Here is a 26,048-nt window from a genome sequence, read left to right as displayed (position 1 = left end):
AACCCCTGGGAAGGAGCCTGCCTTATCGGCCATAGGCTGGCACGTTAGCCCAAATTTTATCTATGTATATATAATATAATAATGATATAAAATCAGTACAGGTAATCTGCTAGGATGCCTGTCTTATGCTCCACCTGACAGGTACAGAAAAACACAACACTCAGCATATGATTGATATGGTGATACTCGATGACTTAATACTTTGAAATATGGTTCTATCTATGAAAATCGTGTTCTGCTACAACTTGTTCCAGTGCACCAGAGTTGTGTATGGTTTGCTACAGATAAAAGCCACATACGAGTTTCCTGCATGATAAAACTGTTTTTATCACTGTTATCACCATTTATATACCCACCAGACGTCTTCTTCTCATTTACTCACTTAATTCCCACCGTCACCATCAGCTATGTTCTTCAATGCTCATTCGGTTCTGCTGGTGATCACCTGCTTCCATTCCTACACCGTAGCCAAAGGAAAGTAAATAAAGGCCATTCACCTATTTTATAATGACTGAACTGATCCTCCAACAAATACAACTCAACAGGATCACACAGAACAAACCGGACATTCAGGTATGTGCTACGTGACTACAATAAACATTTCCATCCATCTCATTTTTATGGGAAATCTATATATAAAACATTCTCACCAATGGCTTTAGCTTTATTTTGCCTTAAAATTGTGGATTTTTGGAGCTGTTTATTGTTGTCATATCCATACAATCATATTCATATACAAGCATATGCTTGTACAGTATGTAATATACAGTGAGAAAAATTAGTATTTGAACACCCAGCTATTTTGCAAGTTCTCCCACTTAGAAATCATGGAGGGGTCTGAAATTGTCATCGTAGGTGCATGTCCACTGTGAGAGACATAATCTAAAAAAAAAAAATCCAGAAATCACAATATATGATTTTTAAACAATTTATGTGTATGATACAGCTTCAAATAAGTATTTGAACACCTGTCTATCAGCTAGAATTCTGACCCTCAAAGACCTGTTAGTCTGCCTTTAAAATGTCCACCTCCACTACATTTATTATCCTAAATTAGATGCACCTGTTTGAGGTCGTTAGCTGCATAAAGACACCTGTCAACCCCATACAATTAGTAAGAATCCAACTACTAACATGGCCAAGACCAAAGAGCTGTCCAAAGACACTAGAGACAAAATTGTACACCTCCACAAGGCTGGAAAGGGCTACGGGGAAATTGCCAAGCAGCTTGGTGAAAAAAGGTCCACTGTTGGAGCAATCATTAGAAAATGGAAGAAGCTAAACATGACTGTCAATCTCCCTCGGACTGGGGCTCCATGCAAGATCTCACCTCGTGGGGTCTCAATGATCCTAAGGAAGGCGAGAAATCAGCCCAGAACTACACGGAAGGAGCTGGTCAATGACCTGAAAAGAGCTGGGACCACCGTTTCCAAGGTTACTGTTGGTAATACACTAAGACGTCATGGTTTGAAATCATGCATGGCACGGAAGGTTCCCTTGCTTAAACCAGCACATGTCCAGGCACGTCTTAAGTTTGCCAATGACCATTTGGATGATCCAGAGGAGTCATGGGAGAAAGTCATGTGGTCAGATGAGACCAAAATAGATCTTTTGGGTCATAATTCCACTAAACGTGTTTGGAGGAAGAAGAATGATGAGTACCATCCCAAGAACACCATCCCCACTGTGAAGCATGGGGGTGGTAGCATCATGCTTTGGGGGTGTTTTTCTGCACATGGGACAGGGCGACTGCACTGTATTAAGGAGAAGATGACCGGGGCCATGTAATGCGAGATTTTGGGGAACAACCTCCTTCCCTCAGTTAGAGCATTGAAGATGGGTCGAGGCTGGGTCTTCCAACATGACAATGACCCGAAGCACACAGCCAGGATAACCAAGGAGTGGCTCTGTAAGAAGCATATCAAGGTTCTGGCGTGGCCTAGCCAGTCTCCAGACCTAAACCCAATAGAGAATCTTTGGAGGGAGCTCAAACTCCGTGTTTCTTAGTGACAGGCCAGAAACCTGACTGATCTAGAGAAGATCTGTGTGGAGGAGTGGGCCAAAATCCCTCCTGCAGTGTGTGCAAACCTGGTGAAAAACTACAGGAAACGTTTGAACTCTGTAATTGCAAACAAAGGCTCCTGTACCAAATATTAACATTGACTTTCTCAGGTGTTCAAATACTTATTTGCAGCTGTATCATACAAATAAATAGTTAAAAAAATCATATATTGTGATTTCTGGATTTTTTTTTTAGATTATGTCTCTCACAGTGGATTTCAGACCCCTCCATGATTTCTAAGTGGGAGAACTTGCAAAATAGCAGCGTGTTCAAATACTTATTTTCTTCACTGTATATATATGTTTTATAATAAAATATAAAACATAATTAGGGGTTAAAACTATAAAAGTGATGGAACCCTGAAATTTGTCGTTACTGTACTTAAGTAGCTTTTTTCATTTCTCTAGTTTTACTGAAGTATTTCCATATTGGGAGACTTTGATTTTACTACAGTTAAATATTTAACTTTTTACTGAACTACATTTGGCAAAATCAGTCATTTATTTTTATTCAAAAATAGATAAAAACTGGTCAAACACGCAATAACTCGTTCTGATCGGCGCTTGGTGTATCTACTGATCACCAACATAGAGTTCGGCGTCAGTTCAACATCAAGCAGAACATTTAAAGAGGAATAAACAATGAAGAAACTCCAGAACTCACCACAACCCACGTGACCTCATTTACATTACTTTTTTTTTTTTTTTTTAAGTAGTTCAAAAGAAGGTTTTGGTTTCATGATCATTTGAATAGAAATCAGTGTTTGACTCATTAATATCATTCTATTAACTGATCAGTGTAACTGAGTTGATTAAGTAAAGAGTCTTGACTGACTGACTGATCACCGATTTACTCTTTTTTTTTTAATCAGAGGTGAACCCATGATCTATTTTTGCTTAAACACAGACCCACAGATTCCTCAACGCCTTCTCTAATTTAACTTCAACAAAATCAACTCAACAGAATTACACACATGGGCATTCAGGTATGCGATATGTGACCACAATCAACTTCTTCACCCAGCGTACTGCTTTGGAACAGATATTCGGGCAGGTTCTTGGGATTGATTTTGAGAACCTTGAAGTAACTGCGTAAACTGAAAGAGGAAGCTTTTACCACAGTGCGAAACATCACGTGAAGGGTGAATGTTGTCACAGTCTTACAGTCGCGGTTTTATTTTTTGCATAATAACGTTTACACTTTTGCCCAAACAATAGAGATGGCGTCTTCAGCTGGTTTCATTAGATCAGCATTCACATATTGACAGATCAGAAGATAAAGTTGACTCTAATTGTTTGAGTCATATGACAAAAAAATCCCCCAGAATTCCAGTTACCAGTGCAGGTATGTGTGTGTTTGCTGATTCATGGAAGAAAGCTTTATTTGTCAAATATACACTGTAGCTCCATGAAATTCCCTTTTTTCCCCACATCTTCCAGCTTGTTAGGCAGTTGATTTCAGAGAACAGGCTTTGCTGGAATAATACCAATATGACGTCAAAATGACAATGATTGTGTGGTTTTGGAACTGACAGTTTTTTTGCTATATCAACCTTTAAAAAACCGACAAGTCTAGGAATCGTAATAAATAGTAAAAATTACTAAACCTACAGTAAAGAAATTTTACATTTAAAGGGGAGTGGTAGCTCCAGTGTTTAAGGCGTTGGATTACTTATCGGAAGGTCGGGGGTTCAAGCCCCGGTATTGCCAAGCTGCCACTCTTGGGCCCTTGAACAAGGCCCTTAACCCTTCTTGCTCCAGGGGCGCCGTATCATTGCTGACCCTGCGCCCTGACCCCAGCTTCCGAGCAAGCTGGGATATGCGAAGAACAACATTTCACTGTGCTGTAATGTATATGTGACAAATAAAGGCTATTCTATTTACAGAATTTGGTGCCATTATTCAGAGTGACTTACAAAGTGCTTTGAAGTCTACAAAAATAAATATGTTCTAATACTTGTTCATTAGGATACTAAGAATATAATCAGTCTAAAACTATGTTGAATTTGTAGACATCATTGGAATACTGCTATCTGTTCAAATATCAAGTATAAGTTTGTCTGTGCCAAAACAGTCTGGAAGCATGTCTGCCTTTTACTCTAAAATATGGTGTGACCAGTCAAGCAGTGGTTGAGGAACAGAGTGGTGATAAATGTGAAAAATATTTAGCCTGCAGTTGTGGATGACTTGGCAAACTGTTTTCACAGACAATGAATTCTGAAGGTGTTAATGAGATCAATGTTGTGATTCCATTACAGAATCATGACTGTTTTAAACACAGTGCTGCTTAAGGGCCCGGAAATCAAAGCCACCCAATTGATTTTTTGCCACTATTAAGTCAAGTCAAGTTTATTTGTATTGCGTTTTTCACAACAGACATTGTCTCAAAGCAGCTTTACAGAAATCAACAGTGAAGGTGAATGATGTGTATTTAACCCTGATGAGCAGCCGTGGCGACTGTGGCAAGGAAAAACTCCCTTAGATGTAATGAGGAAGAAACCTTGAGAGGAACCAGACTCAAAAGGGGAACCCATCCTCATTTGGGTGACATCAAGAGTTTGATCATAAATCTTTCAACAATACAGAACACTGGAGAGTGAGAACTAACATGAGCACTGGAGTATAAGATTATAAGTGGTGTTCTTTCTACAGTCTTACGTTCTACAGTATTAACTTGTCCCTAGTGCACAGAGAGTTCTTTAAATTGCAAAATGTTTCTCCAACTGTTTAATAACACAATAGATTGTGGTATCAAAACGTTTCGAGAATAATGATACTACCTGGTGCTATTCTGACCACGTGCTTTATCACGTCTTGATTTTATTATGGATGGACAACTAAATTGAACATAAAGCAAATGTGAATTCTGCGTGAACCCGGGCAAATCTGCCACAGAGACGTTTGACATGACATGCGTTTGACATACGGCGATGCTGCAACGAGTCTTTCAAAGGGATTTTAGTGGCACTTCAAGAACAGAAGGACATCACTGAAGATGACAAGAGAAGTCAGGAAGACCTTTAATGAGCTCAACCCTCAAAAAATTTCAAAAACGTTCAGCAACTCTTTTTTTTTTTTTACTAGATCTTATTGCGGCATTTGACACTATAGATCACAATCTTCTCCTAGATTGCTTACAAAATCACATCGGCATTCAGCGATAGGCATTGAGCTGGTTTAAATCCTACCTGTTTGATCGTTACCATTTTGTAAATTTAAATGCAGAGCTATCCAGGTTAATGCAAATAAATTATGGTGTGCCACAAGGTTCAGTTCTAGAACCCCTGTTTTTCACAATATACATGCTCCCCTTTGGAAATATTATTAGAAGGCATGGAATTAGCTTCCATTGTTATGCTGATGATACCCAGCTATATATCTCATCTAAACCAGGTGATATAGTTTAATTAGCTCGGATGACTGAGTGTATTATTAAATTCAAAGACTGGATGATTCATAACTTTCTATTATTGAATTCTGATAGAACAAAGATTTCACTTATCAACCCAAAAAATAGTACACAGAAGCTGCAGCATTTCAACCTGCATTTAGACGGATGTTCTGTAACTACTAGTTTAACGGTAAAAGACCTGGGAGTTATTTTAGACTCCAACATGTCTTTTAAAAATCATATCAACCCAGTTACAAAAACAGGCTTCTTCCACCTTAGAAATATTGCTTAGCTAAGAAACATGCCCATATCTGATGCAGATGTGACACCTGTGCATCCAATTTGTTCCCGAAAATTGTGAAATTTGGGACATAGAAGACTTTATAATAAAATGTAAGAACTAGATTTAAGAATGTTACTAGTAGAAACCGACTACGCCACCCCGGGGGCTCAGCTACCGTGGATAACCATTTATAAAGACATACACAAGGCACCCAGGTTCCTCTACAGCGGAGTCAGTACATGAGACAGAGGTATAATACACACAGTTTATTAAGAACTATTAAAATGACATAAAATCATACATCATATACCACACAAGAATGATTGGACTCCAGGGCTGGGGATCTGACTAATGATCTCCTATCCACAGCAAACACAAGTGCACTCATACGACACCACAACCCCACCTGTCAACCACTGCACACCGAAGGAATCCACCACCAAGCAGAGAGGAACTTTTCCCTCACACTAGAACTGGTCTCCCAGACACCTGGAGAAGAAGCAAACCACATTATGGTCAAATCAAATTACCCCACACTCACACACACTAAACACAATCACGAAAGGACAATAACGACAAAAAGCAAAATAAAGTACAACCGGAATAATAAAAAACAGTCAATTCCATTAAATACCCCTCATAAAATAAGCACATTACCTCTTAGCATTCCGCTGGCTGTCGGGTAGCATCGAGGTCCAGGTCTATATATAGCAGAAGTTTCTCAGGCCACCTCTCAGCAGATCGTCACAGTGTGGAAACAAACACACACACTATATATATATATATATATATATATATATATATATATATATATATATATATATATATATATATATATAGTGTGTGTGTGTGTTTCCACACTGTGACGATGCTAAGAGGTAATCACAGTGTGGAAACAAACACACACACACACTATATATATATATATATATATATATATATATATATATATATATATATATATATATATATATATATATATATATATATATATATATAGTGTGTGTGTGTGTTTGTTTCCACACTGTGACGATGCAATGCTGTCCTGGCATTTGGCCATACCGCTCTATAGCTAACGGCTTACAGCGTGGTATGGTCAGGACAGGCGTCCCACGCTGATGCTCAGCACGTATATAGCATGCACACCGATGCAATGTCCAATCTGTGATGATCACAAATGTTGAGCTCAGTAGCTCTTAGTCTTATTACCATAGAGACTGTATAAGACTGTAGAAAGAACATTACTTATAATCTTACACTTCAGTACTCATGTTAGTTCTCACTCTCCAGTGTTCTGTATTGTTGAAAGATTTATGATCAATCTCTTGATGTCACCCAAATCAGGATGGGTTTCCCTCAAGGTTTCTTCCTCATAACATCTAAGGGAGTTTTTCCTTGCCACAGTCGCCATGGCTGCTCATCAGGGATAAATTCACACCATTCACCTTCACTGTTGATTTCTGTAAAGCTGCTTTGAGACAATGTCTGTTGTGAAAAATGCTATAGAAATAAACTTGACTTGACTTGACTTGACATGATGATCGTCAGAGAACAATCCACATCATGTCACAACTGCAGCCACCTACTCGCCAAATTCTGCTCCAGCAGACTTCACCCTCTTCCTGAAGATGAAGATCTGGGTTAAAGGTCATGGTTTTGATACCATTGCAAAATTACCATATTTTTTCTTTAAAGCAGTAAACTTCCACAGTTGAAACATTTCATATGTTTTCTATGTTTCATTACGAATAGAATATGGATTTATGAGATTTGCAAATCATTGCATTGTGTTTTTATTTAGATTTTACACAATGTGCTAACTTCTTTGGGAAAATTGGGTTGTACATAAATTGCTGCACCACCTAACTGCAGTGCTTTCAGGTTTCAACATATGTTCTATTGTCTCACTGTCTCTTGCAACATACAGTCATTTTCCTTGAATCCTGTTCACATGGTGTGAATAACCAGTTTTATTCTTACAATACTGTGTTTTTAAGTTCCCCGTGTCGCAGCTTCTTCGCTTGGATTTTTGTAGTAATCATTGTTGTCAAGATTTTGTAGAGTATTTGAGAGAGAGTGGGGAGTGGTGGCTCCAGCGGTTAAGGCGCTGGGCTGCCGATCGGAAGGTCTGGGGTTCAAGCCCCGGTATCGCCAGGCTGCCACTCTTGGGCCCTTGAGCAAGGCCCTTAACCCTCTATGCTCGGGGGTCCCTTACGAGGGATAATATCAAGGTCCGTGACGTCGGCGTGACGTGGGGCCGCCTTCCTGTGGGCTCACCACCTGCAGGAGCGACCGTAAGGGACGGTGCTGTGAGGTTTGGGCAGCAGTCAAAGGCGGGGGGGCCTGCTTAGACTGCTGCCCCCGCGACCCGAATTACGGATAAGCGGGAGAAAATGAATGAATGAATGAATGAATGAATTTGAGAGAGATTTGTGCATTTCTTTCTAGCAGTGGATTTCGGTTATAGGGCCCAGTAGGGATAAATTGGTGGTGCTGGAATTTAACTTCAACATCATAACCATTGAGAGACATGGCAACTTGATCTTGAAACACCTTTGGAGTGGTTACAGTAACTTTAAAATGGACATTCGGTGCAACCCAGATGAGGATGGGTTCCCTCTTGATTTTGGTTCCTCTCAAGGTTTCTTCCTTATGCCATCTCGGGGAGTTTTTCCTTGCCACAGTCGCCACCGGCTCACTCATTAGGGACAAACTTACTTATAAAGAACATATTCACTTTTAATCACCACATTATATGTGTAAAGCTGCTTTGAGACAATGTTCATTGTTAAAAGCGCTATACAAATAAACATTAATTGAATTGAATTAACAGTCTGATTTGTTAAAACAGCAGCGAACTGTGGTACTCTAAGTGCCTCTCTGGGCCAACACCGTGATCCAGTCCTCATTCTTTAAGCCTGTTGAGGGACATAAGTAGGCAGCACCAAGGGAGTAGTCAGGAAGTCACAATGGCTTCTTTTGTGACATCTACTTTCCTTCAATGGACTAAAAGAGATCCTCATACTATTTTCAGGTGCCACATCTCAGACCGTCCTGCACTGGGTGTACTCCAACCCAGTTAGTGCCTCTGGTGCATCTAGTGGGTGACCTGTTAGCAAGGAAGATTGGGTTGTCTCCTGCAACACACTCTGGGTAGCCATCAGAACCAGTGGCAACTGCAGATCCCAGTTCCCAGTCCTTTTGATCCCAGTTCACACATGGAGACAGTTGAGTGGCAAGCGTCCAATTATACTGTTTCACCAACTCTGGTCACTCTGGGTGTGCGAGAGAGATCTCTCATCTCCTTTGTCTCTCAGTTGGAAAGTTACTTGAGTCACAATCTAGGATTATTGTGGCGGTAAAGTATGAAATGGTTGCCATGATGGTTCAGGATTCCTTTTACACAGATTTAGTGTCCAACCTTCTCTGCTCCAAAACAACTCCAAACCATTGAGCTTCTACCTACATGTGTCACTGTGGGGGTGAGGGATTCTGATGACATCTTCTATCCTGGTCTTTATCTTAAACAAGCTCTTCTGTTAGAGACAAAATTGTTCCATTTGGACTCCACAAACCTTTCATCCAGTCATTAACTGCCCAATTCTTGTTTGGTTTTGAGTTTTACACCGAGTGTATTGCATGGAAACAAAAGAAACATACATGTGTCCCTCAAAATCCATCAAAGACTAGGTGTTTCCACACTGTATATTAAGTTGTGAAGAGGATCCACGTCTTTCAGAGAAGCAACCTGATGCATCAGTAGGAACCAAAACTTAATCACTTTGAATAGTTTTAAAGCCATTCAGCCATGTTAGTCACACTGACGCTTTGCCATCAAGGCATTTTTATATCAGTACACATTCATTCAACTTTTTAAACCCCAAATTGTTGTTTTATTTAACCTTCAGGCTTCACACCATCACCCTGCTCATGGTAAAAAAACAAAGCCGTTAAATGCACTTGAATGTGGTGTGTGTGTGTGTGTGTGTGTGTGTGTGTGTGTGTGTGTGTGTGTGTGTGTGTGTGTGTGTGCAACATAGCATGCTAAACGCTATCTCTTTCACATTACCACTTTACCTCCTTCCTTTACACACACAGACACACACGCACAACTGCAGCTAGATTTCCTGTAAAAGGGTTATGTGGGGGTTAGAGTTATCCTTAAAAATGCCCTCTTGACCCAAACCACATTCACCCATTCCTTTTATTAGATAAGTGCTTAAGTGGTGCTTGCATTAACACGACTGTGTTCATATTATCATCATCATCATCAGTAGCAGTAGAAGCATTAACAGCTTCATCAGTGGCCATGATCTCTCATTCCATCCTGCGGCTTCTGTTGGTTCTCACCTGCCTTCAGTCCTTTGCAACATTTCCGAGTAAGTCCAAGTTTCCTGATTGAACATTTTTGTTGTCAAAATTGTTACAGTATACACAGAGAAAATTGACGATGTGAAACTTTACCCTAATGACCCATAAGTTGATTATTTTCCTAATATATATTTCAAGTTTTACTCTCTTGTTCCAGTGACTGCAATTCCTTATTTATTAATGCACAGCATGCCTCCATTTTTTATTTCTTTATTAATTTCCAATGTCAATGATAAACATCTGTGAAACAATGTTATAGCAGCTACAAACAGTCCTTCCCTGACCAGTCTCTCCTCTTTTATTCCTTTCTTGAAGGTTAAAAGTTAGAAATACCGCTTGATATGTTATTGTTTTACCTCTATCTTTCACAAACCACGAACAACCCTGTGATTTGCAGCTGCACTTCTGCCAGAGCTGAAATCATAGACAATTTATCAACACTTACTTTACAATCAGGATCTAGATCAGCAAAATATACCTTTTAAATTATACCATATCGCCTGTGCCAGGCCTGATCCTGTCCCTTTCTTCTTTCTGGATCTGCCTGATCCATTCTGATGCCCGACCTCTGCATAGAGTTCTCTTTGGTTGGAAACCATTGGCTGTAGCTAAGGATGTTCTCCACATGAACAGTCTAAATATCCATGAGCTTACTTTGAAGGGTTAAACTTATTGACTATGAAGATGGACCTGGACTGTAATTAATATAGGCAGTATAAATGAATAGAAACTGCCACAGTGGCTTGTGGCTACAATTGCCTTTGATAGTTTTATATTAAGGTGTGCATCAGTGATCAGTTGATAAATGCAGCAATGATGGAAGTATAATGAATGGACATTCAATGTTGAGAATGAGTATGGAGTCCATTTTAAGTTCCTTTCTCACAATGCTTCTTCCTCATGAAGTCTCTGGGAGTTTTTCCCTTGTCACTGCCACTGGCTCACTCATTAGGAAAAAAAATGTATAGCAACTAATTTATGATGTTTGTTTGATGTTTGTTTGTTTGATGCTTGTAGTAGATTTTAATATTCATGTAGATGATGCAAATAATAGGACTATCATTTGTGGACTTATTAAACTCTTTTGGGGTTAAACAAAACATCACCGGACCAACTCACCGTTTTACCCACACACTAGACTTAATAATATCCCACGTAGCAGATGTCACTAATATAGATATCTTACCTCAGAGTGATGGCATCACAGACCATTACCTCATACTGTACACACTACCGGTAGAGCAGATTAGAGCCGTGTTTCACCACGGTATCGACTTGGTAGGACTATTGTTCCAACCACTAAGGACAGATTCATAAATAACCTGCCTGATTTATCTCAATTTCTCACTAAACCCATAACTGCTAATAATCTTGATGAGATGGCGAACAACATAGACCTTATCCTCACTAGCACTTTAGACACTGTTGCCCCCATCCGGTTAAAAAAGGTTCGAGAACAAGCACATGCACCTTGGTATAATAGTCATACGCATGCCCTAAAGAGAACAGCACGTAATCTGGAGAGAAAATGGAGGAAAACTAAATTGGAGGTATTTAGAATTGCGTATAAAGACAGTATGCTTAGCTACAGACAGGCGCTAAAAGCTGCTAGAGCTGAACACCTGAGCAAACTCATAGAAAACAACAAAAACAATCCCAGGTTCCTTTTCAGTACTGTAGCTAAACTAACTACAAATCAGGGCTCTGAAAATTGTGTTCCATCACAGTTTAGTAGTGAGGACTTTATGAATTTCTTCACTGAAAAAATTTATAGTATTAGAAAAACAATTGTGGAGGTCCAACCTCTGACAGCATCTCCTGACACAATCTCACCTACAACTCCACAACTACACTGTTTTACATGTACAGGACAGGAAGAGCTGTATAATGTTATTACCAAAGCTAAATCAACAACATGTCAGTTAGATCCCATTCCAAATCATCTACTAAAGGAAGTGTTATATCCAGCTGGTGAGCCTCTTCTCAATATTATTAACTCCTCACTATTGTTAGGTCACGTCCCTAAATCCCTCAAGTTAGCAGTTATTAACCCCCCCATTAAAAAACCTAATCTGAATCCAAACACTATCAAATTACAGACTCATTTTAAATCTCTCATTTATGTCTAAGATTTTAGGAAAGATTGTCGCTGCCCAGTTCTGTTCCTACTTACAAGAGAACAAGATCTTTGTAGGGAGTTATTTTAGACAGCAACTTGTCTTTTAAAAATCACATCAACCATTTTACAAAAACTTTAAAGCTTTCATCCACCTTATAAATATTACTAAGCAAAGAAATATGTTGTCTATATCTGATGCAGAGAAGCTCGTCCATGCGTTCATGACCTCCAGAATAGACTATTGTAATGCATTACTAGGTGGATGTCCTGCATCATTAATAAACAAGCTTCAGTTAGTTCAGAATGCAGCAGTCAGAGTTCTCACAAGGTCAAGAAAATATCACCACATAACCCCAATCTTATCGTCCCTACATTGGCTTCCTGTTAAGATTAAAATCCACTACAAACTACTGCTACTTACTTATAAAACACTAAATGGTTTATCTCCCATGTATCTATCCAGTCTTCTAACACGCTACAATTAGTCATGGTTTTTCAGATCTCAAAACACTGGGCTTCGAGTAGTTCCTAGAATAGCAAAGTCCACTAAAGGCGGTAGATCATTCTCACATTTAGTTTCTAAACTCTGGAATAGTCTTCCTGACAGTGTTCGGGGTTCAGACACACTCACCCAGTTTAAGTGCAGATTAAAAACATGTCTTTTTAGCAAAGCCTACACATAACACACATCACATCATAACCTTGTGCTCCAGAACATCTGATCACATGCACATTATCAACTTTTGCTGTTAATATCATGAACAGCAGCTACGCTAATTCCTGAAGTTGCTCCAGCCCCAGTCAAATCCCACCTTATGAAGATTATGGACCTTTAAAGAAGTAGAAGCCAAATTCGCAAACATCCCGAACCATCTGGGGACGTACCAGAGCCAATTGGATCCCACTGCATGTGGAGTTTGGACATTGGACCTCCTGGAGTGTTTAAAGGGTCTGGCATGGAGAAGCTGGTGTTGGATCTGTGATGATCACAAATGTTGAGCTCAGTAGCTTCTAGTTTTATAACCACAAATGACTGTATCAGACTGTAGAAAGATCATCACTCATCACACATTCCAATGCTCATGTTAGTTCTCACTCTCCAGTGTTCTGTATTGTTTTAAAGACTATAATCACACTTTTGATATCACCCATATGAGGATGGGTTCCCCTTTTGAGTCTGGTTCCTCTCAAGGTTTCTTCCTCATAACATCTAAGGAAGTTTTTCCTTGTCACAGTCACCATGGCTGCTCATCAGGGATAAACGCACACCATTCACCTTCACTGTTGATTTCTGTAAAGCTGCTTTGAGACAATGTCTGTTGTGAAAAGCGCAATACAAATAAACTTGACTTGACTTGACTTGACTTGACTTTATATTGTACATTTGTAATCTATCTCTGGAAAGCTGCTTTGGGGCAATGTACTGTATATTGTTTTGTGCCATACAAATACGACTTAAATGTAATGTAATTGATAAATACATGCATAAATGTTTTCACACAGATATTAATGGACTATCTCGTTGCTGTTTGACTTTCTACAAAAATAAGATCCCTGTGAGAGTCATTACAGGGTATGAATTAACAGACAGACAGTGTATAATACCTGGAGTTATGTAAGTTTTCAAAACATTATTATAAAAAAAAAACTAAATAAAAAAACAAAACTAAAAGAAAATACAGTAATCCCCTCACATAATTGCATTTGCCATATAACTAATAAGTTTGGCTGATTTTCGTGGTCTCTCACAGAGAACACCATAGACCAACTAATTGGGAATTGCTTTTATGGCATAAAACATTTTTATCTCGCTTTATAAATGTAAATGTGTTCTGTGTGTTTAAAGTGTGTGGGAGGAAGATTTACGGCTTAAACAAACGTCTGTTTATCGCGGTTTTTAGTTTATTACGGGCAGTTTTGGAACGTAACCATGGCGATAAATTGGGGATTACTGTATTTGTTTTTCCATGTCCATCATCTGTTTTATGGTTGCATCAAATATCACAATCATATTAACACATGCTTGAGAGTGTTTGAAGAGTAAAAGTGTTAGAATATAATTTAAAATAATGTTAGAAGTGTGAGGTTGTGTGAGGTTGAGTGTGAGTGTTAGATGATGAAATTTGAATGCAGTTATACACTGACGCGAATCTTTTTGCACCTCTGCAGCTTTACTGTGAAGAGCAGCCGTCATGTGTGTGTGTGTCGATCCCAATGACGAGTGGGTGCAGAAACACATGGATAGACTTGACCAGCGCCTGCATACAGGTAGGGAACTTCTTTCCATTAAGGAAAAAATAAAAATGTTATTTTACAAAATATTTTTTATGTACCACCCTGAAACTATATATATAAAACATATACATACACTTTATCTCTCTCTCTCTCTATATATATATATATATATATATATATATATATATATATATATATATACAGTGAGGAAAATAAGTATTTGAATACCCTGCTATTTTGCAAGTTGCAATGTCTCTCTCTCTGTAATGCCACATGTTGTTATATTGTGTTTTTGTATTTTTATTGATGGTTTCTATAATTGTGACATAATAGTGGTGGTATTAATTGGTGGATTAAGTCGGGTACGTCCTCGCTAAAGGCCCAGGTACCAAATGCATGGCCTGCCACTGCTAGACTATAACAAGAATTCCAAAAAAGTTCGGGCACTGTGAAAAAATTTAATAATAACAGAATAAAAATGATTTGCAAATCGAATCTAATAAATTCATATTCTATTTACAATAAAACAAACAAACAAAAAAAAAGCATGTTTAAACTGAGAATATATACCATTTAAAAAATATATATTTTTTCAATTTGATGGATACAAACCAAAACGTTTTGGGACACGGCCATGTTTCCCGCATTGTAGCATCATGCCCTTTGTTTGTATACAGCTAGAAATTGAGGAGACCGGTTTCTCAAGCTTTGGAAGGGAAATGTTACCCAATATGTATCTGATATGTGATTCTAGCTGTGGAGCAGTTCTGGGTGTCCTTTGTTGTGTTTTTTGTTTCATTATGCATTGTTTTCAAATGATTAAAAAGTCTAGATTGCAGGCAGGCCAATTCAGCATCCAGACCTTTTCTACTACGAAGGCATGCAATTGTAATAGCCTGCCAGTTTTCAGTTCCCCAACCAGAGCTGAATGTAAGTAAATTCTGAATTTTATAAATAAATGTATAAATAAATTACATTTAAAAAAAATTTCAAAATTATTCAAACAGAAGAGAAATCCATTTCAAATAAATAATCGTTTTGACCACCATTTCCCTAGATATACTTAAACTTCTAGATGCAGTTTTTAAAGAAACTTGGCCGGTAGATTGTTCCAAACATTTAGAATAACTAACCACAGGTCTTTTATGGATGCAGGCCTCAAATCATTTGGTTTCTTCATGTAATCCCAGACAGACACGGTAATGTTGAGAACAGGAATGTGTGATGTTTCTCTCATCTGGCATTGACACATCTCTCACAACTGCCATCTTCTTCTTCTTGTCAATCACCACTATGACTTGTTGGTCTATGCAGTTGCTAGTCAATCAGACTTGTCCTACAGGATGTTTACATTTACATTTATTGCATTTGGCAGACGCCCTCATTCAGAGCGACTTACAATTTAAGGCCTTGTTTAGGAGCCCAGCAGTGGCAGATCAGTCATGGTGGAATTTTAAACTGTGACCTTCCGATCCAAAGTTCAATGCCTTAACCACTGAGCTCCCACCTCCCACTCTGCACAGGTGTACTGTAGGCTGTTTATCTTACACCCTGCTACTAATAGTCACCTTATCACAGCCTGCACATTGGATCCTGTTGCCGGTGATAGACCCCAGATTCTAGATGTTTAATGTTTTGGGCCTGTTCTTGTGCTCTCATGATCTCTGTGCTGTCCTCCATAGCCACTGGTAGGACTTCTGGATGTCTCCTCTATCTGTCAATGATACACTCTATTAAGGGGCATGGTCTTTTATTTAATTTAATGATTTTGTTCTTCTCATCACTCTCTGGTGTCTGCTTTCTGAGGGACTCTCTTAACCTTCAGAGTCACCATGTTCCTGATAGATCCATAAATGCCTATTGTTTCATACCTCAGAACTTTGTGTGTAAATATTTCCTGTTTTCTATTTTAGCTACAAGTCATTCAACTCTAAAGGATTACACAATGGAATTTGGTAATTAAATATGCAATTTTTTAGTGTGTGTGTGTGTGTGTGTGTGTGTGTGTGTGTGTGTGTGTGTGTGTGTGTGTGTGTGTGTTTTCCCAGTAAAGACACAATGCCGGTGATGTCAACCTCAGAAACTCGGTTGAATTCAAATCTAAAATTTCCTTTCTATTAACTGTGGATGATTTATGAATATTCCTACTGGGAAACACTCAACTTTTCTTTACGCATTTATTGCATGTTTAAATTGTGGAGTGTTTCACATGACGCTTCCCCCTAGTGGTCATGTTAATATTGAGATGTCAGCATTTACACGACATCATTACCTATCCTATAGTAGTGTCGTTAGTAGTATAGTATTAGAATTGGGAGATCTGTAGTGTTAGTATAGAAATATACACAGTTATGTGACTTTAGTATATGATAGCATAAGGGAGAAATTGCAATGTAATTTTTCATTGTTTTAACCAGAGCCTGACAAACCAGCATCCACTGCCTCAGCCCACAGAGACCGTAAGTAAATCAATCAGTATCCATAACATTATACTTCATTGTACTCTAATATCTGTAGGCAAGTCTTAAGATTTGCAGTAGTACATATTTGTTTATTATAATATATATATATAATAGTATCAATAGTAGTATAGTAGAAGTGTCAGGAATCCACCTGCCACGCCCCCTTCAGTGGCTGTCATTGCCTCCGCGTGCTCCCAAGCTCGCAGCGCAAATCATTCACAGCTGAAGCGCGTTACTCACTCACTCCCGGCTCCCATATAAACCGCTCACTCACCCACACTCACTGTCCATTATTGTATGTTCATGCATGTTCGCTGAGGTTCATGAGCGTGTTTATCTGCGTATGCGCGTTTCCGCTACGTACGTTTTCTCGGACTCCTCTCTTTCGTCTCTCTCTTTTTTCTGAATTAAAACGCTGTTTGCTGGTATTTCGGCTTCCGCCTCCATATCTCCGCATAACAGAATAACGGACCCCTGAAAAGGAATATAAGGAAAAAAAAAAAGTAACAAAAAAAGAACCAAAAGGGGAAAAAAAAGGAGGAAAAGGGGAACATGATCGGATTACCGCCGTGGTCCCGGCGCGAACCGAACCTCGGAGGTAGGACTCGCTCAGCCACGATCAAGCGACGGCCAAGCTCCGCCCCCGGGAAAACCCGGAAACTCGCCGCCGTTTCGATCGTGCTCGGCAGTGCCACACCCCTCGATGACGTCATAGGACTCCCAGCTCGCTTCTCCGGCAACAGGGCTTGAGCGGAGCTTATTTTTACGGAGTGTAGAAGGTTATATGGAGGCATACCCGTCCAGCTCCACATCTCTCTACTGACTGGAGAAACTCTCTCTCTTGCCAGTGAGATGTGGGACGCGACTGGAGAGTTCTGCTCGTGCGCCCGGTTTCTGCAGCTGCTCACCAAGGAACTCGGGATGATCACGGCTGATCTCCATCTCCTCTCCCCCGCATCCGAGAAAGCCGTTCCGCACCAGAGCTTACAGGAGATCTCCGCCCTGCTTCTGGCCCTCCAGAAGAGCTCCGCTCCACCTCAGGTTCTCCAGGGGATCTCCACCGTACTCCAGGCCATCCTGGACGGCTCCGTCCCACTACAGGACCTCCAGGAGCTCTCCTCTCTGCTCCAGAACCTCCGGGATGGCTCCGCCCCGCTCCAGAATCTCCGGGATGACTCAGCTCCGCTCCAGGTCTCCAAAGAGAGCTCCTCTCAGTTCCTGAGCATCCAGAGTGGCCCCAAGAGCTCTTCTCAGTTCCAGGGTCCTGAAGAGAGCTCCGTTCCGCTCCAGGGTCCTGAAGAGAGCTCTGTTCCACTCCAGGGTCCTGAAGAGAACTCTGTTCCGTCCCAGGGTCTCCGTGAGTGCTCGGCTCCATCCATGGACCTCCGTGGGAGCTCCTCTCTGTCCCTGAGCAACCCCGTGGGCTCCTCTCTGTCCCAGAGCGACCCCGTGGGCTCCTCTCTGTCCCAGAGCGACCCCGTGGGCTCCTCTGTCCCGGAGCATCCAGAGAGTCCCCGAGAGCTCGGTCCCGCTCCAGAGAGTCCCCGAGAGCCCGGTCCCGCTCCCGGTCCCGGAAGGAGAGTTCTGCTTCGCTTCCTGAGGAGAGCTCGGTCCCACTCCAGAGAGTCCCCGAGAGTTCGGTCCCGCTCCCGGTCCCCGAGAAGAGCTCTGCTTTGCTCCCGGTCCCCGAGGAGAGCTCGGTTCCATCCCAGGACCTCCAGAAGAGCTCCTCTCTGCTCCAAGGTCTCCAGGCGAGCTCGGTTCTGCGCCAGCGCGCCAAAGAGAGCTCGGTTCTGCGCCAGCGTCCCAAAGAGTCGGTCCTCCAGGTTTCTCCGAGGGCGAAGTCACGCCTCCGAGTCACTCTCCGGGCGACGCAACATCTCAGAGCTCCTCTCCAGGCGACGTCTCGCTCCCAAGCTCCTTTGACGGCAACGTTGGAGGGGACATCAAGCCTACAGGAGCATATATGGAAGGCTTGGCAGTCCCAAGGCCCTCAGAGAGGGAAAACACAGACCCAGGTTTCGCCGAAGTCGACGTCTCGCCCCCACGCTCCTCCAAAGGCGACGTCTTGCTCACGAGCTCCTCTGAAAGCGACGTCTCGCTCATGAGCTCCTTCCTCGGCGACGTCTTGCCTCCAAGTTCCCAGGAAAGTGACGTGTCACCCCTGAGCTCCCCGGAGGGTGACATCGCACCGATGAACCCTGCTGAAGTCATCACTCAGCCTCTGAGCCTTATCAAGGACGACGCCTGGCCTCAGGGCTCAGCTGAAGGCATGGCTCATCCTTAGGCCACCGACAAGGGCACGGCTCGGCCTCGGTTCTTAGTCATGGGCATCGCTCCATCTCCGGCCTCCATCCAGGGGGTCTTCAAGCCGGTAAGCCCCGTTGAGAGCTTCACCCAGCCTCCGGTAGTCACCAGGGTTGTCTTTCCGTTCCAGGTTCCAGTGGGTGATGAGGATCCGTTCCAGGTTGCCAGGGCGGTCATCGCCAGGGACGTCACGCCTTGCCCGGTCTCCGTGGTGACCGCCTCTCAGCTCCAGACCACCGCAGCGGAGGTCGCTCAGCTGCCAGTCTCCGCTGAGGGCGTGGATCCGTTCCCGGTCTCCGCCTTGGGCGTCGCTCCGCTTCGAGTCTCCGTGGAGGGCATCTCTCGGCCTCTGCTCTCTGCTGTGGAAGGCACTCGGCCTCTGGACTCCACGAGGGGCGCTGCTGGGTTCCGATCGTTCACCGGAAGCGTCGCTACGCCTCCGGCCTCCGCCGACGTCGTTCACTCAGCCCCCAGTCTCCGCTGAGGGTGTCACTTCGTGGCAGGTCTCCGCAGAGGGCAGCACTCCGCCTTCAGGAATCCACCTGCCACGCCCCCTTCAGTGGCTGTCATTGCCTCCGCGTGCTCCCAAGCTCGCAGCGCAAATCATGCACAGCTGAAGCGCGTTACTCACTCACTCCCGGCTCCCATATAAACCGCTCACTCACCCACACCCACTGTCCGTTATTGTATGTTCATGCATGTTCGCTGAGGTTCATGTGCGTGTTTATCGCCGTATGCGCGGTTCCGCTACGTACCCGTTTTCTCGGACTCCTCTCTCTTCACGGCTGCGCTTACCCTTCCGGAGCGCACCCTGGATTACCCCGATCCTTCCGGTACGGTTGCATTTGTGTTCTCAGTGTGGATTAAGTTTCTATGTTCCTGCCCAGCACCGCACTTTCCCACGCGCATCTGTGGATTACTCGTCCCGAGCGGATATATACTTTCGGTTTGTGACTCTCCGTATCCGGTGTGAGTGTTTTGTGTTGGCTTTGCTTTTTTCTGAATTAAAACTCTGTTTGCTGGTATTTCGGCTTCTGCCTCCATATCTCCGCATAACAAGGAGTATTGTAGTATTTACAATGTTATGGTTCCTGAATAGTATTGTTTATATTTGTCTTGTGTTTGTATGGTAGAATAGACTTTTGATTGTAGTAAATGTTGGTGCAGGGGTTAAATTACCTGGTGATACAGAAGCTGACTCTTCAACCCAACCAGTTTGTATTGCCTCAACCAGCACTGAATGTAAGTACATTTACATACACTATATTGCCAAAGTATTGGGTCACCTGGTCATAAGTACCGTATGTGATTTTTAAACGTCGCATTCCACATTTAGTCCCATTTTGCTCTTACAATTCCCTCCACTCTTCTGGGAAGATGTTCCTCTAGATTTTGGAGTGTGCTTATGGATATTTCTGTTTATCAGCCACAAGGGTATTATAAAAGGCAGGTATTGATGAAGGTGAGGAGACCTGGAGTGCAGTCAACTTTCACATTCATCCCAAAGGTGTTCAGTAGGGATGAGATCAGACTCTAAAGCAGGCCACTCAAGATCCTCCCCAAAGCATGTAAACCAGATCTTCAAGGAGCTCACTTTGTGCACAGGGGCATCACCATGCTGGAACAGGTTTGGGATAAAAAAAAAAAAAAAGTGAAAGCAAAATTTTATTATAGTGCCATCTAAAGACGTCCTGTACAATTAAGTGCCTCCAGATTTGTTGTGACAGTTTGGAAAAGCACCATATGTAGCAGAAGAGGTCAGGTGTCCCAATACTTTTGGCAGTATAGTATATATAGTGCATTTGGAAAATATTCAGATCCCTTATGTTTTCAGTTGTGTTATGTTGCAGACTGATACTACAATCATTTCAATAGATTTTGTATTTTTTATATTAATCTTCAAAGTGAAAACAGAATTCTAGAAATGTCTATAATAATAATAATAATAAAAAAAAATTATCCCCAGAAATGTACATAAGTGTTTAGATCCTTTGTAACAACACTTGAATACGAGCTTGTGCATCCTAATCGCCTGGAGTCCACCTGTGCTAAATGACATTGATTGGACATGATGTGGAAAGACACACACCTCTCTGTAGAAGTGCCTCACAACTGGCAATACAAATAGGAGCCAAAACAAAGCCATAGGATCTAAGGAACTTCTTACCTCACCAAAATAAATCTCCAAGAATCATTTTTGTTGGGTTCTCTTGACAATTTCTGGGTTCTATTCAGTACCTGAGCACTTGAAAGTGATCTCAGATGTTGTACCTGGCATCTGCTGATAATAGCCACACTACAGTTTGGTGTGCCACAGCCCCAAATACCACTGGGAGCACTATGGACTTCATCTGTTTCTTTAGTCCATAATATTTTTTCTCATTCTCCTTCTTTTAACTGTAACATTTTACATACATTTACATTTGCGGCATTTATCAGACGGCCTTATCCAGAGCGACGTACAAAAGTGCTTTGAGTCTTTAGCAATGAAGGTAGGTCTTCAATCGTCGCTTGAAGATAGTCAGGGACTCTGCTGTATGGACATCTAGGGGAAGTTCATTCCACCACCTTGGTGCCAGAACAGAGAAGAGCTTTTATTCTGAGAGAAGGTGGTACCAATCGAGCAGTGCTGGAGGATCTCAGACAGCGTGGAGCAGTGCGAGATGTGATGAGGTCTCTGAGGTAAGATGTCTCTTGCGGACTTCTGACCCACACAATTCCTGGCTTCTCCTTTACATTGTATGCTGTTCATCTTACATCACCTTTGCACACTGGATCGTGTTCCCTGTGATAGACCCTATAGCTTCTATAGATTTTGTGCTTGGGGCTTTTTTTGTACATGATCAGAACCTCTGTGCTGTCCTCCAGACCTACCTTTCTAGCCACTGGTAGGACCTCTGGATGTCATTCAACTCTTTTATCTGTCAATGAGACATCCCATGGTGGGCTTTGGTCTTCTATGATTCAGTAATTCTATGATGATCTGCTCTTTCTCCTAATCACTATGTAGCGAATTTAGCTCACAAGAAGGGGAATCATTATGAGTAATTATAACAGGTTATAATTACTCATACATATTTAACTTTTAGAATTAACAGTAATGGAATTAATGTTACAATTATTTGGTCTGTTCGTCCACCAAACAGACAGTATAATCTTTTATTCATTCTAAAGAAGGGGTCTCTCCCCGGCCAAGAAAGACACAACCCCCTCTTTACTTTATAGCATACAAGTAATTTAGCATGTAGCAAGATCAAAATATTGCAGTGACTTTAAAATGTGAGCAGCACTCAGAGAAAACCACTTATAAAAATACGCCGTTTAATGAATGGCACCACACAACATAGAACTATCTACACAAACATACACAAAAAGTAAGAGAAATTAAGAATATGTAGAGCGAGGAAGAGAAGGAAAAATGAAGAAAGAGAGAGAAAGGAAGAAAAGGAATGGCAAAGGAAGAAAATGAACTTCAAATGAACCATAACCCAAATGAGAATCATCAAGGAATTTTAATTTTGCCTAAATAAAGGGGCTCGAGTCCGGATGTGGAAGCCAAAAGAGGATTCTTAAAGAGTCCATTAGGAGGGAGCTAGATGTTCTGCCAGGTTCTCCTGTAGATCAGAGTAGGAGAAGTTCTTGAAGGTAAAGCTTGCTGGAAGATCTGTCTCACTCCCGTGTAGAAGAAAGGTTCTTGAGAGACGATTGGTGGGGGTTGAAGACATTTAACAGTCCTCTAGCCACACCCATCTTGCCAGGTATGAACTTGTCTTTGTCTTTGTTTTGTGGCCTGCTTACGTGTTTATGGTTGGTTTGTTCACTCTCTGAGCAGTTCATCCCAAAGGAACCATCTTCCTGATGGATTCAATAAGTTTTCCTGTTTTCTCTTTTAGCTACAAGTCATTCAGCTCCAAAGGATCACATGGAGGAACACGGTAACTACATCTCTTTACTAGTAGTAGTGTTGCAGTGTTAAGTGGATTTTGTGTTATAATTATACTTCATTTAAAAGTATACTAATCTGTCATTAAAAGTATATAACCAGATTCTTTTTTTCATTATTTATTCATCATTTACCAGCAATGCTCGAACAAGACCGATGAATAAATGCATACATTTTATCACACAGGTCCAACGGGAACAGATGTGTTTTGCCTCGCATTAGAGAAGAAGGTGATAAATGAAGCGGTCGTTAAAATTGTTGAAATTGGAACCTGGTTAATGTTCTTTTTTAACATTAACATTAACTGGCATAATTATAACCTTTGTCTTTGAGTCTGTTTTTTTTTTTAATCACAATTTCACTGTTAAGGTAAAGAAAAATGTTGTATAGACCTTTTAACAATGGACTCTCTTTAAAGCATCTTTACATAAATAAAGTTAGTGTACACTTTTTAGCATGATAAATGAGCCCCTATGAGTTTATCCTTAATGAGAACCCATCCTCATACATCCATCATTACAGTTTTGTTATTGTTAAAGTTAGAAACTGATCACTGATAAAGACTTGAGGTTAAATCCTTTCAGGAATCTTTCTGTATATGGAAAGCATACAATATATATAAATATGGAAAAGCTTTCTGTATATTGAAAAGCTGCTGCTGGTTTATATCTTTAATGTTCTCGACACAGTCCATCTTTTAACTGCCAGGTGTTTTGCTCTTCTCTCATGTTCATCATGTAAAACTGCTTTGCTGAGTGGAAATACAGTAAACTGTTTGATCAATTGGATGTGTTAAGTCTAGATATGCCTCTTACCACATCACCACATCACTCATTACTCTAGTTGTGACTCATGAGGTTCAGTGACATGGTCCAGGATGTGAGTGATGATGTCGGCTCTGTAGGTGAGCATCATGTCTGTCAGTAGGAAGTTGAGTAATATGAGTAAATGTAGGATGAGTTTGATCTTTTCCTATACCTCATATACTTTTTAGAAATGGTGATAATTCAAACCTTGTCTGTAAGTTTTACAAAAATGTTCCCATTTCTATCAATTAGGTTTTTTTAACTGGATTTTAAACCAAAACCACCAGCCATCTATCAATCTCTCTACCAATCCACCCATTCATCCATCCCCCCACCATCTATTGGTATATTCAGCTCTATCCATACATCTGTCTATCTAATGATCCATCTATCCAACTATTTATCTATCCATTTGTTTGGCTCTCCATCTATATATCCATTTATCTGTAATTTTCCTTCTAACTGCCTACAACTCCATCCAACCCACCAACCATTCATCTGTTTGTCCATCCATCCATTTGTTTATTCATCCATCCATTTACTATCCATCCATCCATCCATCCATCCATCCATCTATCCATCACTGTCCTCTTTGCCCATTTGACCAGATAAACTCCATCCATCCATCCATCCATCCATTTATCCATCTAACTATTCATCCATCCATCCATCCATCCATCCATCCATCCATCCATCCATCCATCCATCCATCCATCTATCCATCCATCTATCCATCCATCCAATCATTTATCCATCTATCCATCACTGTTCTCTTATTTCCTTTTGCCCATTTGACCATTGAAACTACATCCATCCATCCATCCATCTATCCTTGCTATCTATCTATCTATCTATCCATCCATCCATCCATCCATCCATCCATCCAATTATCCATCCATCCATCCAATCATTTATCCATCTATCCATCACTGTTATTTTATTTCCTTTTGCCCATTTGACCACTGAAACTCCATCCATCCATCCATCCATCCATCCATCCATCCATCCATCCATCCATCCATCCATCCATCCATCCCTCCATCCAACTATCCATCCATCCACCCATCCATCTATCCATCCATCCAATCATTTATCCATCTATTCATCACTGTTTTCTTATTTCCTTTTGCCCATTTGACCATTGAAACTTCATCCAATTATCCATCCATCCATCCATCCATTCATCCATCCATCCATTCATCTATCCTTACTATCCATCCATCCATCCATCCATCCTTACTATCCACTTATGTCTCTTTTTCTATTTTTTATTTACTACTTCTCTCTTCATTCATCTAATCTTCAATTATTTCACTCACATGATCTGCATTCATTTTAATATTTTAGATTTGTTTATATTTATTGATTTGATGGTCTTGAAGGTCTAGTAAACATGTCCTGGATCTGCCCTTTTGTTCTTCTGGCAACAAAAGTACTAATTTGACTCATAAACAGGAAAACAAAAGAAATGATGTCATTGTAAATGTAGCGAGTGACAATGCTGATTTCAGACTGTGGGAATTTCCAGCTTGTCAATATTTTGTACTCCATCAGACCTGAGTTTTGTAGTGTAACGGTGCAGTAGCAGTGTGTGGCAATGCCGCTCTGCCATCTAAACACATGACCCATAACATGACACATAATGCATTTCCTGCTCCCCCAACACACACACACACACACACACACACACACACACACACACACACACACACACACACACACACACACACACTCTCTCTCTCTCTCTCTCTCTCTCTGCACTTCCTCTTTGGAAAATCTCACTAATCTCTAAAACACACTGCTCATGCTACAGCACTTGTAACGTATTAGAATGACCTCATTATTATATGTCTACGTTTGGACAAAAGTATTGGGACACCTAACCTTTCCAGCTGTATGTGGTTTATCTCCAAACTAAAAGATGTCTTTGGATGCAGGAGCATGAAATTTCCCCTTTAACTTAAAACTAGGAGACCCGAACCTGCTTCAGCATGATGATGCCCTTGTGCACGAATCCAGATTCATGAACATCCACATTCCATGGTTTGGAGTGGAAGATCTCCTGCTCCT

The 26,048-nt window shown here is 41.2% G+C and overlaps 2 long non-coding RNA genes across 2 annotated transcripts; one reads left to right on the top strand and one right to left on the bottom strand.

The window, feature by feature from the left end:
• Positions 1-523: 523 nt before the first annotated feature.
• Positions 524-24,554, top strand: LOC310725918. Its single transcript, XR_014533545.1, has 10 exons — positions 524-573; positions 2,936-3,047; positions 9,947-10,114; positions 13,729-13,840; positions 14,395-14,493; positions 16,878-16,919; positions 20,397-20,471; positions 23,123-23,164; positions 23,359-23,452; positions 23,506-24,554. It is a non-coding gene; the product is annotated as an uncharacterized lncRNA (long non-coding RNA).
• On the bottom strand, positions 5,995-6,487 carry LOC310725955. The gene is made up of 2 exons (XR_014533593.1): positions 6,370-6,487; positions 5,995-6,224 (listed from the first exon to the last, which is right to left on the bottom strand). It is a non-coding gene; the product is annotated as an uncharacterized lncRNA (long non-coding RNA).
• Positions 24,555-26,048: the final 1,494 nt, after the last annotated feature.

Source organism: Silurus aristotelis (assembly GCF_946808225.1).
Source record: "Silurus aristotelis genome assembly, chromosome: 5".
In the NCBI taxonomy this organism is placed as follows: Eukaryota; Metazoa; Chordata; class Actinopteri; order Siluriformes; family Siluridae; genus Silurus; species Silurus aristotelis.
This window is presented reverse-complemented; position numbering and strand designations above follow the sequence as displayed.